Raw genomic sequence first — 19,623 nt, 5'->3', positions numbered from 1 at the left:
TATGGGTACTCTCTTCAAGTTATTATTTGTTTCCTTTGCTGAGAAGAAGCTTTTTAGTTTGAATCCATCCACTTATTAATTCTTGATTAATAAATAAATAAATAAATACACACACATATACATATATATACGTGTGTATGTATATATATGTATACATGTGTATATATATTTCTTTATTTTTTGCAGTACTGGGGATTTATCCCAGGAACGTTCTACCACTGAACTACATCTCCAGCCTGTTTTATTTTTTATTTCAAGACAGGATCTCGTTAAGTTACCCAAGGCTGGCCTTGAACTTTCTGTCCTCCTGCCTCAGCCTCCCAAATCGCTGGGATTACATGTTTGTGCTGCTGTTCCTGGCTTCCCCAAATATTTTTGATCTAAGTTTGGTTGAATCTGTACATGTGGAACCTGTGGATAAATAGGGCTGACTGCCTAAGAAATGGAATAACATTGCAGAGTAAAGAGTTGAGAGAGACGGGAAGGGATCAATGGGGAAGACATCAGTGCTGGCAGACAGGAAAGAAGGGGAGGAGAGTAGGTTTGTGTTATGGTTTAAAATCGAGGTGTATCCCAAAAGCTCATGCATGAGACAACACAAGAATCTTCAACACTGAAGTGATTGGATTATGGGAGGCGTAACATAATCAGTGGGTTAATTCACTGATGTGGATTGGTAGGTAGGGTGTGACTGGAGGAAGTAGGTTACCGGGGGTGTGCCTTTGAGGTTTATATTTTTTCCATGGTGAATAGAGCTCTCTCTGCTTCCTGGTTGCCATGTCCTGAGCTTCTTTCCTTTTCCACGTCCTTTTGCCATGATGTTCTGCCTCACCTCAGGCCCAGAGCTGTGGAGTCAGTGGACCACAGGCTGATCCTCTGAAATCATGAACCAAAATAAGCTTTTCTTCTCTTAAATTCTTCTTGTCAGGTCTTTTAGTCCCAGGAATATAGAGCTAATTAAAATAGCTTGTTAAATTTTGGAGTGGAGTTGTGGATTTGGATGCTTAGGAAAGAGAGACCAGTTTATGGATTTGCTGAGCAGGGAACCCAGCAGAATCAATGTCATTGCAGGTGGTTTCTAGATGACTACTGCCAAGTGTCAAGGAGGAAGGCCTGATTTCTCAGAAACCTGAAAACAAAAGAAATGGGCAGTTAGTCTCTGAAAATTCTCTGAAAGTGTGCATCCATGTGAATGTTATCAACTATATATACCTTTGATAAATGTAATTTTTTTTTTCTTTTGAGACAGGATCTCACCAAATTGCCCAGGCTGGCCTTGAACTTGCAATTCTTCTCTCTCAGACTTTCAAGTAACTGGGATTCCAGGCTCATGCCAGAGTTCCCAGTGATGGATGTAATTTTGATACAGCTTCTCTCCTGACATTCTTCACAGAAGATCAAGTTGACCTGACCTCTGCATGGCTTTCTGAGTGTGGGTTCATCAGGCCAGGGTGATATTGTGGTGGAGAGTAGTGATAGGGAGGAACTGTAGTTCCAAGGGCTTAGTCTTCAGAGAAGGAACATCATTCCTTCCCTTTGTGCCTTGAAGAGGTGGACGAGAATATACCCAAGTGGCAGAACCGTCCAGGGAGCTTTATGATCGCTTTGGCCTTGTCATATCACATCACATCATGTCACATCACATGTGACTCAACCAGCTTACAACCCTGTTTCCAACACTTCAGAAAAAAAAAAAAGAAAGCTAATATTGTTGCAATTTCTGGTTTCTTTCATTTATTTCACTTAACATTTTTAGCTAGATTGTGTAGGCAGTTTGCTTAGAAAACACAGAGTTGGGTGTTACGGGAAAGGAGAAAAAACTTCCCATTACAGAAAAAGGGTTTGAGCTATTTGGATGTCTTTATGCTGGCAGTATATGTGACTATTAGTATTTTCCTAGGATCTAAGGATGAATGAATGTCTGTTCACTTACTCCTCATTTACTACCAAGCCATGTCAACTAGCATGTCCTTAGATCAGAGCTGAATAAAACCAGAGTATGTTATTATGTGACTCACCTTCTTGAGTTTCCCCCTGTATTTCAGATTTATAATGATGTGGTATGAAGAAATTCAGGATTTCCATCCCAGCTCTTCCCTTCCCTGCCAAGCTTCTGACTTCTGCCAACTTAATCTTTCCCTTCATCTGTCTACAGTTTGGGTTTAGCTCCTTGGGCTCTCTGGGAGTTTATAGAATAGGAGTCATTTAAACTCCTTTTTTTCCCAAATGGAACAAGTGTCTTAATTGAGGTCAGGCAAACACCTAGTGTGACAGAATCTTCCCCATCATCCTCCCTGGCACAGAGAGAGCATTCACACAGTAGAAGAATGGTGTGAAACTGTGTACCCAAACAGTGTCCACAGGGATAAAGCTAATGTCCAGTTGGATGCACAAAACAGTGACTCATTTGCCAAGCTCTGTTCTTCGGTTTGGTTCCACGCCAGATGGCAACCTAGCAGGTGACCCTTGGCTCTAGCCTTTCTTCAGCCTCCTCAGGTCTAGGATAAAATGCCCAGCTGTCCCTTACCTTGCAGGAGTGAGCCTGTGGAAACAGTAATTGCCCTCACTGTTACTTAATATTTACATAGTTTTGTTCAAGTTTGTAGCTGTAGTACTATCAGTATGATTTTACTGGTATTATGAAGCTGTAAGTTACTTGGTGAAATTCAGGAATGAAATCTATTTAACACCAACTCGTCAAGAGTAAGAGCTTCTGGACTGAACACAGAGAAGAAGTGGGAAGATTTGAATTAGACTGAACTAGTGTAGTCCATGTAGTGTATATATTTTGGTTGCTAAAGGACTTTCATTGAGATTTGCATGAATTAAATAGATTAGTACCTTTTACCTTTTGGCTACTTCTTGACATCTATAGAGACAGAAATGAACATCCAAGGTCTCCTTCAGGTGGAAGTATATCCATTTGATGATTGTTGTGCTTTTGCACCTGGATTATACTATGATGTTAGGTATGCCTCATCTAAATAATGGTCATAGTATTTATAGTTGATGTGATTTGTTTCACAGTCTCAAATATAGCTGGAGATACATGAAGAAATCAAGGAGGAATTTGGAAAAGGAAAAAAAGACCTTGTCATTTCCTAGGGCTTCCTGTGGGCAGATCTATTTCAACACTGACTTTGCCATCTATGATTATGATACATAATTATTAATTAATTAATTAATTACTCATACAACTGCATTTTATTTAATTTTGCTTAAACATTTTTTTTTGGGTAAAGTAACAGGAAAAGACCAACAACTTTATTGAGAATGTTTCTGAAACACATAAATGTTTCTAAACAAAGCTAAATTACTTTGGCATTTTGAGGGGAAATCATATTTCTGGTATGGCCTAGACTGGGTCCTTGTATACCACTGGATTTGTAGCTCAAGGATGTATTCTGAATTCTTAAGGGTCTAGTTTCTGCCTGAGTCATATATCTGCAAGATGTAGTGCTATAAATAAATGAGGTTTAGCCTACAAATGCCTCTTTTTCCATAATGTAACTAAAATGATGCAACTAGTATTATGAATGTCATTGGAAAAATAATGATTGTTGTTTATGGCAGTGAAATGAGATGGTGGATTCAAAAGTATTTTAAAGGTGTTAAGTAATCAATAATTAGAAAGGGGCAATACAATTATAAATTTTAACAATTAACTTTCTTATTAATCACTATCAGCATCACCATTGTTAACATCCTCACTGTTGGAGTTTAACTTCTCAGACCTATCTCTTCTACCTTCTGACCACAAAAGAGAAAGAAAATTCAAAGGAAAATCATACTCAATGGTTTTTTTGGGGAGGGAGTGGGTATTGGGGATTGAACTCAGGGGGCACTTGACCACTGAGCCACATCCCTAGCTCTGTTTTGTATTTTATTTAGAGAAGGGTCTCACTGAGTTGGCTTAGCGCCTCACTTTTGCTGAGGCTGGCTTTGACTTCAGGATCCTCCTTGTCAGCCTCCTGTCATGCTGGGATTACAGGCATGCACCACAGCGCCTGGCCCCCAATGGTTGTTTTTAATTAGAGACTTTTTTTTTTCCCCCTCAGAGAATCTGTGGCCTCAGCATGATAGCATCTCTGACTGTGGGCTTCTGACTTTCTTTCAACTCATTGTTAGGAATACTTGACTCATACTAGAAGTTCAGACCTGCTGGAGGGGCCAGCTCTGCCTGTGGGGAAAATAAGAACCTTGATTAGGAGCTTCTGTCTTGATGCCAAGGACCATTACTGCTGATTCTGTATTAATTTTGTGTCCCCGTCTGGGCACTGGGTGTCTATCTTGCTTGTACAATGAAATCCTCAACTGTACTGTAGATCCAGATATTGATTTCTTGTGTTGACTCTGTCTTAGCCTTAAAAACCTGCCCAGAATCCCTTAAATCTCTTTGATTTCCTAAACTTTATTGGCCTCTTGCTTCTTCCTTTCCCCAGATTTCAGCCGTGCTTGAGTCTTGGGTTTTTCATCAGCAGTCAGCTTCATATCTCTGAGTTATCGGAAGTATGGTGTATGAAGAATTTGGTAAGGACTGACACTAAGGAGAAAGAAAAGTATGGAGGAGTTGTGGAGGAGAGAGGAAGTGACATGTGAAGCATAAAAGTATAAAGGGACTGGTAGGTATCTTTATTCACAAGGAATCTTGTCCTACATAACTAGTGTGGGAAATGGTTCCTGCATTTAGCTTGTCTAGCAAATACCTGTCGAATGTGTGTTTGGGGACACAGTGAATTGACTGGTTTTACTGGAGATCACTTTAACTTGAGCTTTTAAAGACTGGGGTCATTGCAAACTCATTTTTTGCTGTAGTTTTGTATATATATATATTTTTTTTTCTGAATAAATGAATAAGTTTTGGGATTAGTGGAATTGATGCTAGAGTGCTGAAATTGATAAAGTGAAATTTTCAGTGCTGAGGTGAGCATTGTCTTTCATTGTGACAAGGAGAGAAGCAAAGGTCTGTACCTTCTCATTTATTGTCAAATGAGAGTTTTGTACTCAGTGTACTCCCGTTTAAATTGAAGGATTCAGAGAGACTGTTATTTTGATACTAAAAAGGAAGGGAATTTTTTTGTATATAAGATGCTTTTAAAAAAATTGTTCTAATTAGTTATACATGATAGTAGAATGCATTTTGACACATTGTACACAGATGGAGCACAGCCTCTCATTCTTCTGGCTGTTTGTGGTGCAGAGTCACAGACTGGTCGTATAATCATAATGTATATAGGGTCATAATGTCCATCTCATTCCACCATCCCTCCCACCCCATCACTCTCTCCCCTCCCCTCACTCCCCTCTGCCCAATCCAAAGTACCTCATTCCGCCTCCCATTATGGATCTGCTTATCAGAGAAAACATTTGGCCTTGTTTTTTTTTTTTTTTTTGCATTTGGCTTGTTTCTTTTAGCATGATATTCTCTTGTTTCTAAGAGTCTCCTTTTTGAGTTAAATTCAGCATCTAAATTGGTGGATATGTTTCTGAAACATTCTTTAAAAATTGCTTATGTTAGTCAACATGTTTATATCAGCAACATCAGAAGAATTTTTTAAATTCAAAATCCCGTAAATAAAAGCTATGAACAAAGTGATAAAAGGCAACCACAGTTAAGCAATTAGTCACTGGAGTCAGTGTTTCTAGGTGTCAGATTCACTTCTTTATGTACTCATACCTCTGGACTTCAGGTGGTCCATTTTAGACCATAATGATATACACTTTTCAAACACGACTACTTTTGTCTAGAGTATCATCCAAATAATCAAATTTGGTGATGGTAGGGAGTAATCTTGATAGATACAAGTAAAGAAATTTTTTCATTAGTTTTTATCTTCATCGAGTACATTATGGTATCAAATTACTTCAAACTGCAGTAAACATTGTTTCATATGAAAATATAACATTTTTTGTGCATGTGCATATATGTCTGTCATAGGACAGAGTGTATAGCCAGTTTTGCCAATTAGGGACTTTGCTTCTGCTAGCTTTGAACTGTAACTGGAGTTAGAATTAGGGCAGGACCATGACAAATGCACACAGAGCACCGAAGTGGCAGGTGTATCCTCTACAGGGTGGGAGATCATTGTCACTCTCAGCTCCCTGCTTTCTCTTTATCTTCATCCAAATACCCTGCAGGTTCAGAAAGAGCCTACTTCTCAAAGCAGTTGTCCTGCATCAGGAAGAAATAGAGGAAAGTTATCTGAAATCTTAGACCTAGGGGACAAAAGACAGGAGGTTTGAGGTTTCCAAAAGGTAAATATCTTAAGGAAGGAGATTCACTGTATTACTATAGTCTACTAGATTTTGTTTACAAAAGGAACTAAGTGGTTGTTTTTTTTTAGCTCAAAACTAAGAAACTAACCCATATTGAAAAACAGAAAAGAAGAAAATAGTCATAATCTCAAGATGTAATCACTTAATAATTTGTTTGATTTTGAAGATGAACAATATGCTATATATTGTTTTGATGAGATTAATTTATCTTCTTTACTCCTACCACTACCATCCTCATCATTATTGACATCATCAAATGTTTATTGAGTCCTTGCTATTAGCAAGGCACAATTCCAGGAAGTGTAAAGAAGATAAATAAGTGGAAGATGTGGTTTCTTCTTTTAAGAAGATTATTTTCTATTTAGGACTGAACATATGTCCTGGAAGAAATTATAGTAAATGATTTATTCATTCAACAAATGATTATTGAGCTCTATTATGTGCCAGGAACTATGCTCAACATTTCAGAAATAACACTGAACAAGATGTAGTTTTTGCTCTTGAAGTTCCTGCCCAGGGGAAGTGATAGACAAACAAATAAAAATTTCATTAAATTATAATGTGTGAATTGTCATTGAAATGCCACAAACAGTAAGTGCAGTAGGAAGATATTACATTAAAAATATATTGAAAAACATGTTGGATGTTGTTGGAACCCAAAACAAAAATACTCTTTTTAAGTACTCATTTCTTAAGTTGATCTTCAATGAGAGCCTAAGGCATAATCTTTTTTGTTGTTGTTGTGGTGGTGGTGGTTTTGCTGGGAATTGAACCCACAGCCTTGTGCAGGCAATACAAGCACTCTACCAACTGAGCTATATCTCCAGCCCCTAAGGTATAATCTTTAATAGTCAAGTAATCAATATATTCTGTGAGCAATGAAAGTAATATTGTTCAGTTATATTAAATTCAGTTCTTCTAAGAGAGAACACTGTTATAGATCTTGAAAAATTTACATGGGCCTTAGGATTTCTTTCTTTTTTTTTTTAATTAGTTGCTCAAAACATTACAATGATCTTGACATATCATACATTTGATTCAAATGGGGCATGAATTCTTATTTTTCCATGTGTACAGATTGCAGGATCACATTGGTTATACAGCCACGTTTATACATACAACCATACTAGTGTCTGTTGTATTCTGCTGCCCTTCCTATCCCCTTCCTATCCCCTTCCTATCCCCCCTCCCCTCCCATCACCTCTCTCTACCCCATCTACCATAACTCATTTCTCTTTCTCTCTTTTTCCCCCTTTCCCCTCACATCCTCTTATATGTAATTTTGTATAACAATGAGGGTCTCCTTCCATCTTCTGTGCAATTCCCCTTCTCTCTCCCATTCCCTCCCACCTCTCGTCCCTGTCTAATGGTAATCTTCTTAGGTTTTCTTTCTTGCGTACTGTACTTTATCTGAAATGCCTGGGCCAGAAGTGTTTCAGATTTCAGAATTTTTAGACTTTGAAATATTTGCATAAACTTTACAGGTAAAGCATCCCAGTCTGAAAATCTGAATTCTAAAATGTACTCAAATCTGAAGCTGCTCTCATCTATCAACTGTCTTAGTATTTGCTTTTGTCAAGAGTTGAAACATAACAGTGCTATTGGAACTAATCTGCTCCTCATAAAATAATGTGTTTTGACATTTAAAAATAAGCTGAGCCTTTAGGAAATGGGGAATGAGGTTGTTAACATACTAAGATACTTATTTTGTATTTGTAAGTGCATGAGGTGCTGATCTTTTGTGGTATGGAAGGAAGAGAAGAACATATCTTTTCTGGATTAGCACGTGTCAAGGTTAGCATTCCATTATGAAAACTGGGAAAACTGGATTAGGTTTTTTTTGGTGGGGGGTGGGTGAGGCAATGGATGTTCTCACTTCTACAAGGAGGAAATGTAAATGAAAGAGAAAAAGCATAGGTCAACTGGATTAGGGAAAATTGGATTAGGTTTTTTTTTTTGGTGGTGGGGTACTGGGGATTGAACTCAGGGGCACTTTACCACTGAGCCACATCCCCAGCCTTATTTTGTATTTTATTTAGAGATAGGGTCTCATTGAGTTGCTTAGCATCTCGCTTTTGCTGACGCTGACCTTGAACTCACAGTCCTTCTGTATCAACCTCCCAAGTGGCTGGGATTACAGGCAAGCCCGGCATAAGACACTATTTTTGTTCTTAAATATAACTATTTGTCCTTCTTAATATCAAAGTTACTGCAGATTCTGGAGAGATGGATGTTATCTATATACTACTGATTTTTCTTCTTGTAAGCTGATTGACCTCTGGGGAGGAGGAAAATGTCTTGGGAGCTCCTCCTGAGTTCTTATTTCTTGCCACTTTCTTACTAATACAGCTTTGAAAATGTTGACTGGGGGGTTCTTAGAGCAGTTCACAAAAATAATTTAACATAAAATTACTGCATTGGTGCTATTGGAACTAATCTGCTCCTCATAAAATAATGTGTTTTGACATTTAAAAATAAGCTGAGCCTTTAGGAAATGGGGGATGAGGTTGTTAACATACTAAGATTAAGTACTTTTGCATAACCACATTAACTATATACAATATCCACTTGAATCAGGCATTAACAAATTAGACTGCACACTTCAGAGAACCAAAATAAAATCAGTCCATTAGCTACTGAGTTCTTACTTTGGAGCCACTGCTTACACAGGTTAAGCTTTAAAGTTAGTGGGGCCAAATATGCATAGCAAATAAAATCTCTAGGAAGAAAGAGGATATGTTATTGAAGTTTACTAGGTTAGGCATTGTTTATTGAGATAAGTTTGCTTTGTAGTTCTCATTTGGGAAATTTCATTTTTTCCCCCCTGAATTGCATTCGATTATGGAGAGTTTGAAAATGCCAGAAAAGGATGAAGAAGACTTTCCCTTGTTTACTCTTCTGTTGGAGGACTTTTCAGTTAAGAGGGGTGGGTTAAATCATTTTAGAAGGAGGAATTAGTGAGACAAACAGTAGCTGAGAGTAGGAAAATATGCTTTGGGGGATGATTTTAGGTGACTTTCACTAGACAGATCTTGAAGGACCATGAATTCCAGATAGGAGACGTATTGTTCATTAAGTAGGAGATTCCCAGAGCTCTGGTAATGCAGGACTCTTGTTTTCCAGGAAGCTAAATTGAGTTGCTTAGATTTGTTAGGGGAGTAATTGGGCCTGGAATTCAGTAAGCTAATGCTGCTTCCGATTATGTGACCTCCTACGTTGCCATTATCGATTCCCAGAGAGGCAGCAAGGGAAAAGTTGGGCCTCAGAAAAAGAGGATTGGTTAGAAGTGGAAGTTATTTGAAGTTGGAAGATCTGATGTACTTATTTTAACAATCCAGGCATGAGGTGATGGGGAGTGAGATAAGGAGGAGGGGGAGGCAATGCTAGAATGACAAGGAGAAAGGAAGCCTCATGAGAAACTTTGAAGGGTCAACTTGTGGGGAAGATCAGGTTCTATTTGGAATAAACTAGAACATCAAAAAGAAATGTTTTTTTTAGGCAGATAGCAGCCTGGGTCTGACATTCTACTTGTTCACTTATACATGTGGTTGGGATAGACTAGAAGGAAAGCAAGCAGTAAAGGACCAATCCCTCCACCTGCTACTATTGAGGGCAGCTGAACTCCAGAGAATCTCTGCACAGCTGCTGCTTCAAGAAAGAATTAATTATTTATTATATGTGTCACCAAATGAGACATCTGGTTAAGAGACTGGTGTAGACAGGTTCACTTCAAAAAGACCTTTACTGACCCTATTGTATAACTGTGTGATGCTTCTTTTTCTCCAATAAAAAGTATTAGTTGAAGGTGAAACATCAGGTAAAACATATGTGTTACAGCAAATGGTGTCACCCTTGAGTCATTGCCACAGTGGCTTGGTGAGGCTTTATGGCATGACAGCATTTATTGCATGATGGTAATTCAACTTAATAATGAAACCAGTTTATGTATTTGCCCTGGTCATTCATCATTTGTTGTTTTAAACTTCTGTGTATGGGGGAAACCAAATATAAAAGCTGTGGATGTTTCTATCACAGGTGGAGAACCTAAGCTATTCTCTTTATGGTCTATGACAATTCAAAAATTGGGGACAGTGATGTTACTTACCCTCTCTTTGTGTATTTGTAAAAATTTGAAGGAGGATAATGAGAGCTTTGTATTTTGCTAGCTCACCTGATAGAAGTGATCTCTTTTTCTATGGGTTACAGGATCTTTTTGGGGGGTGAGGTACATAGAGCTTTTCTAATGCAGAGGTAATACATGGTTTCCACGTCAAAGCCCACTTTATAAATTAGTAGTTGCTGTTTGGAGCACTGTTGAGGATTTCCACACTTGAGGTTCAGCATTAAAGAGTGTAACAATCAGTATTGATGTTCTTTATGGCTCTCGGAATGGGGAGTGGCCGTGCAAATGCCAGGTATTTGATGACCTGACCTGATCTATTCTGTCCTTTTGTTTCTCAGATGAGGAAACTGAAGTTTGTTGAATGATTAACTTAGCTTGTAATGAGCAGTGAGGTGGGTTTAAAGCTGTTCATTTAAAACCAGTTCTCTGAAACAGGAAGAGTTTTCCCTCTATAAATAATGTTGGAAACAGTGGATAGTTGAGTGTTCAGTTGAGTCCACAAAAGAATTTTTAAAATATTTACTTATACTCTCCATTACTGCCCAGTGTACTTATATGTGTGGTTGTTGACCTTCCCCTATCCTAAATATCTCTGTTTACAAATGGAGTATGACAACAGCATTTGTCATACTGTTGTAATTATCTTCTCCAATTTGAAAACAGCCTTCATCACTGAGTAGCCATATGCGAATTAGCAAGTGGTTAAAATCCCCATGTTTCAATTTTCTCACCTCTAATATAAGATGGTATTATTATTAACCTCCAAGAATTTGTTGTAAGAACTAAATTATTAAGCATGTAAAACACTTAAAAAAAGAGCCTCTCATTTAAGAGTCTACCACTTAAAAAGAGACAAGTGAACCCTTTTGAACATGCGAACCCTTTTGAACAGCATTCTAAGCAACAAATATCTGCTACCAACTTGTCAAATATTAGCTGTTGTTGTTCTGGTCAGTTTTACTCACTAGTCTATTTCTGGTTTGTCATAGTATGCATGCACCTAGAACAGTGTCTGCACTCAATTGATTACTTTCAGGACTAGTTAAATGAGGAGGAAGCAGAAGATTTTATTTATTTATTTATTTTTATGTGGTGTTAAGGATCGAACCCGGTGCCTCACACATGCTATGCAAGCACTCTACCACATCCCCAGCTCCATCATCTTTTTTTTTTTTTTAAACACAATACCTTTATTTATTTATTTTTTTTATGTGGTGCTGAGGATTGAACTCGGTGCCTCGTGCATACTAGGCGAGCACTCTACCACTGAGCCATAACTCCAGCCCCCCACACCATGTTAACTTTTCCTTTTTTGTTACCGGTCCACATTAATGTGTTTTACCTAATGCTTGTGGACAAAATGATGCACGAACTGTGAATCTTTTAATTTTCCTTCAGGGGAAGTATTATTATTTTTATTTTACAGACATGGAAATTGAAGTTCAGAATAGTTAATAAGTACCTTTCTTAAAGTCACGAAGTAATCTACAGAGCTGAGATTTAATGGGGAAAACCAATTTTATTCCTTAGCTCATCCTGTTTCCACCGGCATTAATGAAAATTTCAGTGTCATGACATCTGTGTTTTGGTAGCAGCTTTGTACTTCAGGAACTTCCCATTCAGTGTATTTAGCACATGTACTTCTGTGTGTTCTGTAGTTTTTAAGCTTTCTATAAATTTTAGCCATAGGCTGTAGTCTTATCCTTTATGCAATAACATTGTGTATCTACCAGTTTGAAATTTTTCTGAGTCTTTGTTCATAAGTTTTTTAAACTGCTCAGGTTTCTTTCTTTGAGCATGATTTTCATCCTCAACTTTGTCTGCTGCCATATCAGAGTAACTTCTCTTAGTTACTGTTCTCTGTGTATCAGAGAACAGAAGAGGAAAAACTGATGAACTCCCATAAGGATACCAACATTACTTTTTAAAAGCTCATTAAAACATCTAAAGTGACCTCAAGGGACCTTTAAAGCCTTCTTTGAAAAGTTTTGTTTACTAGTAGCCTTCTATATTAGGGAAAGAGAGGGAGAGGTGGAGGGGGAGAGAACCAACAAGATGTACAGAGAAAGAGATAGATGAAAGGGAATTTATGTGGGGAATTGGTTCAAGAGATTATGGAGGCTGACCAGTCTCTATTTACAAATGGAGAGCCAAAGTTCAGTCCAATCTAGAAACCTCAGGACCAGCGAAGCCAACAGTCAGTCTAAGGATAAAGGCCCAAGAGCCCTGAGAGCTGCTGGTGCAAGGCCCACTGGCCAAGAGCAAGAGAACCTGGAGTTCCGACATCCAAGGCAGGAGAAAATGGGTGTTGTGGCTCTGCAAGAGATAGCAAGAAATTTGCTTTTCCTCCATCTTTTTGTTCCATGTGGGTTCCCAGATGATTGGATGGTGCCCACCCACAGGCAGGGTAGGATTTCCTCATCCAGTCCACTAACTCACATACCTTTCTCTTCTGGAAATACCCTCACAGACACACCCAGAAATAGTGCTTTACTAACTCTCTAGATAGTCCCTAGTACAGTACAATTTGACACCTAGAATTAATAATGATACCTTCTGTTCAAGAGACTTGGTGATGGAGTGGACTCTACAGTCAGTCAGACCTGACTCAACTGCTGTTTTTTCTCTATGAATTGAGACTTTGAACATGTTTCATTACCTCCTTAAACCTCAGCATCTTCACTTGTAAAAAGGGAATAATGTATACTCACAGGTTATTGTAAAGATCACATGAACTAAGATATATAATGTGTTTAGTATAGTACCTGTCATGTAAAGTGCTCTCTGTAGTGTTAGCTATTGTTGATGGAAGGTTCTAGGCTTTGAAGAGTAATCCAGGGATATAGCCTGTGCTAAGTAAGAGTGATCTGCAGAAGATGTGTCTTATATGGAGTAAGGGAAAATGATAAGACCAAATTATAAGTCTCTTCAGATTTTAGTCCCAGATTTGTTAGAACTAGATCCATCACTGAGTGTTTAACTATGGAATACTTAATTTTGTATGACTTCATTTTCTAGTACTGTAACCAAGAACCTGAGGCTGGATACTTTATAAAATATACTGGTTTATTTATCTCATAATTTTGGAAGCTGAAATTTCAATACCAGGCAGCACTTAGAGTCAGCCTCTGGAGAGGGCCCTCAAGGTAGATGATATCACAATGATGATAGTACCTGCATAAGTGATCATTTGATGAGACAGGAAACCTGAGATTCAGGGGACAGACTTATTCTTTTAGAACAGCTCAATTTCTTGAGAACAACCAACTCATTCCATGAACCTAGCATTAATCCTCTAAGGGTGGTATCCCCAGTGACCTAATTACTTTTCAATGAACTCCACCTTTTAAAGGTACACCACTTCTCAGAACCATCACACTAGGGATCAAATTTCCAATACATGAACTTCTGTGGGACACACTCAAACCATGACCAAATAGCTGACTTGATTCAGAAGTCCTTGGAATAAAGGTGTATGCTCTACCTGGGTTCAGCAAAGTCCCACCATCTGCCACTTTGCAGGTGTTGATATTATTATTATTACTATTATTATTATTATTATTGTTAGAAAGAAAGAAAGAAAGAAAGGAAGGAAGGAAAGAAAAAAAGTCTCTCTCTTTTTGGAGTTTATATTCCAACTGTGAGACAAATATGTAAACAAATGACTGATACAACATGATAAATGCTTTAAGATACATACAAAATGCCCTTGAGCATCAGGTGAGTTGGAAGGAAGCCTCTGGAGAGGGCTCATGGTAGATGATATCACAATGATGATATCACTTTGGGTATTTAACTGAAAGAAGCTGAGTTTTAAACTTTTCTTATGGTATTTATCTGCAAGATTTACAACTTAGGTGAATAGGAGTTACAAGCAGAAACCTTGGTGATTATATAAACACTACTTGCTGAAATGCTCAGAAGGCCTTATTAACCATGAGAGTGGATGTGTTTCTGAATGACAATTTACATCCTCAGGAAGTGTTGGCATTTGAGAAGCAAGTCTAATATTGGCAAGCATAAAAATAATGCTAACTACCAGAGCAATGATTGGATGTTGACAATGAGAACATTTAATATTATGTACTAAACATTACCAGGAGCAATGTTGGGAAATATGTATTTATATACACACACATATATATATATATATATATAAACATTTATATATGTAATATATATAACTATAATTTATATAAAGGATTAAAACATGAAATTTACTGTTAATTATCCACATTTAAGTATTTACAACATTGGATGGAAGCAGTTATTTTCATTATTTTGCAGATGAGGAAGAAAAACTTTTCTTGAAATAATATTAAGTAATAAGTGGTAGAGTCAAAATTGAACTTCAGACCTTTGTTCTTTTTGCCCTTTTATGCTGTATTCAATTTTCTCACTTAGCAGGCTTCATAATATAATAAATTATAAATGGCGTTTTCCAAACTTGAGGAATATAAGGTATAATTTACCATTTAACTCATCATAATGTGTTTTTGATGTTAGTAGCAATGAATAAAATACTTTGTAAGTTAAAAACAACCCTAAAGTCTAGCAATTTGCTAATAGTTTTAAACAGTCAGTACTTTTCAAACAAATTGCTGTTTTCACTGTACTAGCATTATTTAATAAAGAGATCTGCTATTACTTAAAAAATATAACAGTTTAGGTAAGCTACTGAGAAAAATAATCGAGTTGAAACTTTGGTTAGTATTATTATTTAGTTAAAATATTTTTTCCTTATGGGAACATGCTGTTATATTTTAAATTGTTCTTTAAAAACATTTCTATTATAATACTTGAGATACCATTTTTTTGTTGTATCATATTTCTTAGTTTTTTAAAAAATTTATTATGTGGAAAATTTTACATATATAAAGTAAACAGAACCAGGTGTGGTGGTATACTCATGTAATCCCAGAAGCTCAGAAAGCTGAGGCAGGAAGATCATAAATTCAAAACTAGCCTCATCAACTTAGTGAGGCCCTAAAGCAACTTAGTGAGACCCTATCTCTAAATAAAAAATAGAAAGGGCTGGAGATGTGGCTCAGTGGCTGAGCAGCTTGGGTTCAATTCTTAGTATATATTATGAATGAACAAGTAAGTAAGTAAATAAAGAAATCAGAAAAAAACCAATATAACAAATCTTTACGTAGCCATATCTAGCTTCAACAGATGTTAATTCTTGACTAAATTTTTTCATCATATTTCCCCATTTTCTTTCCTTTCTTGTGAAGCCAAGCAAATCTCAGACATACTATTTCCTTATAATATATCAGTTTGTTATTCTAAAGATAAAAAATACTTTTAAAAGACTTAATTTCATTGTTATATCCCAAACTAAAAGTTAATAATTCTTTAATATTATTGAACATTTCGTAAATGTTCAGTTTGCCAGTAGTTTCATAAAAGTCTTCTTTTCACATTTTGTTTAAATCAAGGTCCAGAAAATACTCTTTATGATTCACTAATATGTTTTTTAATGACTCTTAACATATAAGTATTCCTCTTTAGTCAGCTTTTCACATATTTACAGTTACAACTTAGAGGAGGAAAGATTCATTTTGGCCCCTGGTTTCAGAGGATTTCATTCCTGGTAGGCTGGCCTTGCGGAAGACACATACATCATGGTGGAAGAGTATTGAAGAGGAAAGCTTCTCAGCTCATGGCAGCTGGACAGATATAGTCCCCAAGGCCAGACCCCCCAGGAGGCTGCATCCTTCAGGCATGCTCTATGTGACCACCCTGTAGGCCATTCAAAGTATTAATCTATCAAATGAATTAATCCACTGATAATACTACAATTCTCAAGATCAAGTCATTTCCTGAAAGCCCCACCTCTGACCCTTGTGGCATTTGATGGCTGTGTTTTCAACATCTGAGCTTTGGGGGCATTCCACATCCAAACTGTAACACCTTTATATTCTTGAGGTTTATTTATTGAAGAAACTGGTTTGGCCTGTGGAATTTCCTACAGCAAGGTCATGCTGATCACCTCTGTAGTAATTTAACATGTCCTTCTGTCCTGTGTTTTGTGTGTGTGTGTGTGTCTGTGTGTATGTGTGTGTGTGTGTGTGTGTGTGTGTTTGAAACAAAGTTAGAAAGATGTAGAGGTGTAACCAAATTTGGGTACATTTTCTTCCTTTTTCTTTCTTCCCTCTCCCTGCCCCTTTCTTCCTCTTCTTTCTTTTGTTTCATTCTTCGCTTCCCTTCTCCTTACTTCCTGCCACAGGGTGGTATTTCTTCTTCACAGAGGAGACATACAATATGTAGTTGTTTTTCTTTGTTTGATGCTGGTTGTTAAGCCTAGATACTTAGGATTGCAAACTATGATATGTTGTTAATTTTATCTCTGGTTATTTTCTGAAATATTTTCATGAAAACCTACTTTCTTTTAATGTTTGTTTACAAAATTGTGTGGTTTGCAAAAGAGAAAATTGGGTGTCCTTGATTCTTTTGCAGATTCTGAGTTGTTGCTGTTGTTGTTGTTGTTGTTGTTGTTGTTCTTCTTCTTCTTCTTCTTCTTCTTCTTCTATGGGTGGAATGCATTACAATTCTTATTACACATCTAGAGCACAATTTTTTATATCTCTGGTTGTGTACAAAGTATATTCACAACAATTTGTGTCTTCATACATGTTCTTTGGGTAAAAATGACCATCACATTCCATCATCATTTCTAACCCCTTGCCCCCTCCCTTTCCCTCCAACCACTCTGCCCTATCTAGAGTTAAATTCTGAGTTTTTAATGGCAGGAGACATTGGAAAATTTTTGATATATTTATGAAAAATATTTGTAGACTATAGAGGAATTTTTTTGGGGCCAAATCCTAAACATGAGTGAAATTTTAAAATAATTGGTTTTGAAGGAATAAGAAACATTTTAAATAATAGCTTAAAAATTATGTGATGTGCTTTGAGAAATACTATAAAGACAATGACATCATTAGTTATTTGGTTAATCCTTAGGAACAAGGATTAACTTACAAGTAAGTTAAGAACGTGAACTCTGGAGCCAAACTTCCTGTTTTTTTGTTTTGGTTTTCACTTACCATTGCCACTTTGGACAAGTTACTTAATATCTGTGTGCCTTAATTCTCTTATCTGTTATTATTTATTTATTTATATATGACAGGTATTAATGGAGGGTATTAATCAGGGTATTAATGGAGCCTGGTTTCCAAGGTTGTTGGGATGGAGTGAGTTCACACATCAGGTACCTGGAGAGAATCCTGCATAGTAAGCTCTCTGTGTTTGTTGACAGGGAAGCGGGTACCTCTGATGTTTATTTTCATCCATGTTACAGAGCTTTGCCTTTGTTATACATGTTATTGCTTCTGTTTCATATGTTCTTGCCTCCTTTAAAATTTTTTTAAATATATATTTTTAGTGGACCTTTATTTTATTTTTAGATGGACCTTTATTTTATTCAATTATTTATATGTGGTGCTGAGAATCAAACCCAGTGCCTCAGACATGCCAGGCAAACACTGTACCACTGAGTCACAACCCCAGTCCTATTTTGTATTTTATTTAGAGACAGGGTCTCACTGAGTTGCTTAGCATCTCACCATTGCTGAAGTTGGCTTTGAACTCAAGATCCTCCTGCCTCAGCCTCCTAAACCATTTTTCCAGCCTTCTTAATGTCACATTTTATAATTTCACTGAATTAAAGTATCTAGGCATTGTGTATCAATAGCTTGTAATGTAACGAGAGAGAGACAACCAAACATCTAATGTCTCTCACTGATTCCTCTGTTATAGAACAAAATGACATTAACATTTATTTTTGTATATAGTAGTGTTTTCTGTTAAGCTGCAAACTTTTGGAGGGAAGAGACTTACTTTATACTGTCATGTTTAATACTTTCTTGATATTAGTTGAGGGACCTAAGCCTTTAAAATTTTAGCTCCATTAACTACACTTAATATGTCATTTTTCAGATTACCTAGTAATATACTATTCAAATTACAAGTAAGTGAATTTCCTAGAGCTATCAGTAAAGTACATTCCTTTACACATGAGGATTTAATTTATTTTTTAACTATTTAGAGTGATAATTTCTTCTTTTTGGGGGGGATGCTGGTGGTGTTGATAGTACTGGACATCAAACCCAGGGCCTCTTGCATATTAACCAAATACTCTATCATTCAGCTACCACCGCATCCAGGATGATAATTCTTTTCTTCTTCCAGGCATCAAGCCTTTCCCAGCATCTTAAAACAAAATACAGCTTTCTCATTAAGTATGCGGTTTTCTGGGTTGTGATGTTTCTGAGTTGTGTACTCAAGGAGACTGTTCACCTATGCTTGGTTGCATAGTTTCCTATCACATGTTCTCAGGATGCCTTCTGAAGTTTTTCTTTGCATCTTAGGCTTTATTTTTTTCATGTGGTTATGACCTCCTACTTTCTTTTTTCTCTCTGATAACACTAGTTTCTAAATTTCTCTCCTCCTTCCCCCCTCCCTCCCCCTCCCTCCTCCTCCTTCTCCCCTACCCTCTCTCTCTCCCCCCTCTCTTTGGGGTGCTTAACCATTGAGTCCATCCCCAGCATTTTTTATATTATATTTAGAGACAGGGTTTTGCAGAGTTGCTTAGCCTCACTAAGTTGCTGAGGTTGGCTTTGAACTTGCAGTCCTCTTACCTCAGCCTTCTGAGTGGCTGGGATTATAGGTGTGCACTACCACACCGGCCTGAACTTCAGATTTGGTGTACTTAACTTTCTATGGATTGATTTGATTATTAACGCATCAGAACTTTTATACATTAAAGAATATATAAACTATAAACTAAAATTGGGGGTATTTTCTGTGAGCACAGTGAAGATGTTTAACACATAGACTATGTGACACTTACCTGGCTATATCACTTTTAAATTTACTTTATGACATTGCTAAAGTTTTTATATATGTGTGACCTTTAGGCAGGTGAGATTTTATTAGCATCTACAGAAGAATGAAATACTCATCCTTATTATTTTCAGACTGTCAACTGTAAAGAATTGGGATTCAATTCCAGATCTCCCCACTCCAAAGTCCATTTTCATTGCTGCTAGACTTGAAAAAGAAGCTAGCACGGTTAATTATACATTTCTTTAAAATGTTATGATATCAGTTTTGGTTTAAAACTCAGGTTCTTTGTCCTTGTTCTATTATTGACATTTTCTTCTATCCTAGCTTTTAAAAATTATCCTAATTATGGATTCTTTAAATACCCGATGGTC

At 36.9% G+C, this 19,623-nt stretch overlaps 1 protein-coding gene across 3 annotated transcripts in view; it reads left to right on the top strand.

Moving 5' to 3' along the window:
* Positions 1-19,623, top strand: part of Eps8 (epidermal growth factor receptor pathway substrate 8) — a 161,746-nt gene that overhangs the window by 30,515 nt on the left and 111,608 nt on the right. Inside the window, exon 2 of one of the 3 annotated variants that reach the window (XM_048787214.1) lies at positions 4,443-4,622. The exons of the other annotated variants lie outside the window; for them this stretch is intronic. The gene's annotated coding sequence lies outside the window, so the exon portion shown is untranslated. The remainder of the gene's footprint in view (positions 1-4,442; positions 4,623-19,623) is intronic. 3 annotated transcript variants of the gene reach the window in all.

This window comes from Marmota marmota, unplaced genomic scaffold, assembly GCF_001458135.2.
Source record: "Marmota marmota marmota unplaced genomic scaffold, marMar, whole genome shotgun sequence".
NCBI lineage: Eukaryota > Metazoa > Chordata > Mammalia > Rodentia > Sciuridae > Marmota > Marmota marmota.
The sequence above is the reverse complement of the archived record's forward strand: the minus strand, read 5'-3'. Positions and strand labels throughout refer to the sequence as shown.